Source organism: Sphaeroforma arctica (genome assembly GCF_001186125.1).
Source record: "Sphaeroforma arctica JP610 unplaced genomic scaffold supercont1.47, whole genome shotgun sequence".
Taxonomy (NCBI): Eukaryota; class Ichthyosporea; order Ichthyophonida; genus Sphaeroforma; species Sphaeroforma arctica.
This window is the reverse complement of record NW_014040511.1, coordinates 1-2,641: the sequence shown is the minus strand read 5'-3', so window position 1 is coordinate 2,641 and position 2,641 is coordinate 1.

Genomic DNA, 2,641 nt, shown 5'->3' with positions numbered 1-2,641 from the left:
TATATATATATGTATATATCTATGTATGTATATATATATATGTATGTATATATGTACGCATATATATATATATATATATATATATATATACATATATATATATATATATATATATATATATATATATATATATATATATATATATATATATATATACATATATATACATATACATATACACATATATATCCATATACGCACACACACACACACACACACATATATATATATACATATACATATACATATACATATATACACACATACACACACATATATATATATATACAACACCAATACAAATTCGTATATCTATATCAATACCTATATATATATATATATGTATATATAAATATATACATATATATATAATATATTACATACAAATATACATATATATATATATATATATATATACATACATATACATAGATATAGATATAGATATATACATATTTAGGATTGAATCTAATTAGTTCTATCACATCCCCATACTCGGTTCGGTGCTGTGGATCATAATCGCAAACGGCGTGCTGAAGACAAAAAGAGCAACGTAGGCGGCACAATGAATTGTTGCATTTATTGACTGTGAAATGTTTCTGTAATAACTCGACTCGCGGTGTACTTCACAGCCATTGTATTCCCTGTATGCACATGACCGGCTCTGTTGTCATATCAAGTTCAGAATACAGCAATCAAAGTCCATTTGATCAATGCGAGAACGGCGTATTCCATAACTACTATGCGAGGGACCAAAGTATCGCACATAGTCTCCGAGAGTAATCATACGATGTGACGACCTATCAAAGGTATCAAAGGACTAGTCGTGCCCCAGTGGTTCGACGAGTTCACCTGAGATCGCAAGCGTGACTGGCGGCACCAACGCAGGCTGTGTGTTTACGAGGACGAGGACTTTGTCGCAGCCTCTCCACTGTTCACCTTTTTGAATATTGAGAGGGCCTAGTGGAGAGTGTAAAATAAATCAGTTAATGGTTGGGTGGAGCCGCGCTCAGTATACAAGCTTGCAAGACAATGCCTTGTGAAAGCAGTATTTAATTAATTACGTGCTACAAGCAAATGCCACAGTGAATGAACAAGAAGACAAAACCAATGATGTATATATAATATGCGCCGCTATACGCATGATCAGGCTGATGTTCACTTCTCTGTTTGAGTTAGTCTGTGTCAAGTTTCAAAAGACAAGCACATAGCTCTGGCCACTGATATTAGGTGCCGAAACAGTATTCTTGCAGCAGATACGGCTGTTAAACAGTTCACTTCCTATACGCTTTAAGCTGGAGTAGCTGGTTAGAGGTTGATAGCTTCACTTCGACACACCAGCACGTGACCATAACTTTGTCTAAAAACGAGTCTAACAAACGATACATATGTCACAGTACACGCAAACTGAGTTTGCAGAGACAGATAAACTTCAGCGCCAAACGAGTGCTTTATTGCACTTGGGCGGTAGTTGAACACGCTGAACTATGACGGAGTTGGTACAGTGTTGCTACTGCCGAACCTTCTTACTGACGATGGAAACGAACACCATCACACTCGTTGTCCCTTTGATATGTTCTCACGATACTTTAATTTCGAAGACATACAAACACTGGACGGCAGAGGAGGATATTATATATATATATATATACAACAGTAAAAGAGGTGTCATTGATGCCTCAAATATTCATCCGTCACCATACTCTACTTTATCCTTTCCGCACACAAACCAATAGCAAACCAATCGCCCTCATGGAAATACAAGTTGACAGGCAAGCTCAAAACACCACACGTAGGGTAGTAGCGATGGGAAACCATCAAAACAGCACAAAAACAAACAAACAAAAAAAATAGAACAGACTGCACCAATACATACACCACGCATCACACAGACGCACACTCGCCTATCAATCGATACTACCTGCGCAATCATAGCACTGGGGTCCCCTACATTAGCGGGCAACAGGAGGGTGGTGCTTTCCTTGGCCACCTGAAAGTTGTGGTGAGATGATGTTAGGGCTATGAACGGTGTAAAAATAAATCACCGGTGAACTGCACAAGACACGCTGGTAGACGTGTGTGTTATAGTATGAATGGCAACGACCTCTGCCACACATGACGGAACAAAACTACTATGATACTCTGCGTGTGGACGAACGTCCATTCCGTCACACACTGCGGTGGTGTTGTAAGGTGATCGTAGTACATGAGCATATACCACACGCACAAACCCTAAACCCTAAACTTTAAACTCTGGAACATACCTCTGAGAACGCGGACACGTATTGCTGCGCCACATTGAGCTGCACGGCTGTGTCACCTCCATCTACTTTGGTCGCAAGGGCCACCTATGGACGAAGCAGTAGTACTCAAATCAGTGAAGGAGAAGTAAGCACTACATATAGACTAACCAAATAGTAAAACCACCTATGGACGAAGCAGTAGTACTCAAATCAGTGAAGGAAGAGTAAGCACTGCATATAGACTAACCAAATAGTCATATCTCTGTTGAATGGAAAGAGAAACGTAAATATGATTCGTTTCATTCCGTTCTGTTCGATCAGGGTAGGACAAACCAGCACATCCACAATCGAACAGCTTTCTTATATATATATATATATACGCATACATACATACATAC